This window comes from Eimeria mitis, genomic scaffold (assembly GCF_000499745.2).
Source record: "Eimeria mitis Houghton genomic scaffold, Emh_scaff4165, whole genome shotgun sequence".
NCBI classification, from domain to species: Eukaryota; Apicomplexa; class Conoidasida; order Eucoccidiorida; family Eimeriidae; genus Eimeria; species Eimeria mitis.
Genome location: NW_013572493.1, coordinates 2230 through 2492, shown reverse-complemented (window position 1 = coordinate 2492; position 263 = coordinate 2230). Strand labels below are relative to the sequence as shown.

At 50.6% G+C, this 263-nt stretch overlaps 1 protein-coding gene across 1 annotated transcript in view; it reads left to right on the top strand.

Annotated features, from left to right (window-relative positions):
• Positions 1–263, top strand: part of EMH_0073000 (uncharacterized protein) — a gene marked incomplete at both ends in the record, with an annotated part of 4915 nt that overhangs the window by 2445 nt on the left and 2207 nt on the right. The gene's annotated exons all lie outside the window — the stretch shown is intronic.

Below are 263 nucleotides of genomic sequence, written 5' to 3'. Positions count from 1 at the left end.
GTGCTGCAGGAGCTGACCCGAAGCTGATTACTCCTCCCCACCCCTCGCACCACAACCTCGCTAAACAAGCCCGCCGCCACTTTGTAAACCCTAAACCCTAAACCCTAAACCCTACTCAGATCCTAAACCCTAGACTCTTCTTATCCCTAGACCGTAAACCCTAGGCGCTAAACCCTAAACCCTAAACCCTAAACCCTAGTTTCTGCTTAAGCATAAGCCGTCGCTCGCATTGAAGGTAAGGATATTCACACCCAATGGATGCA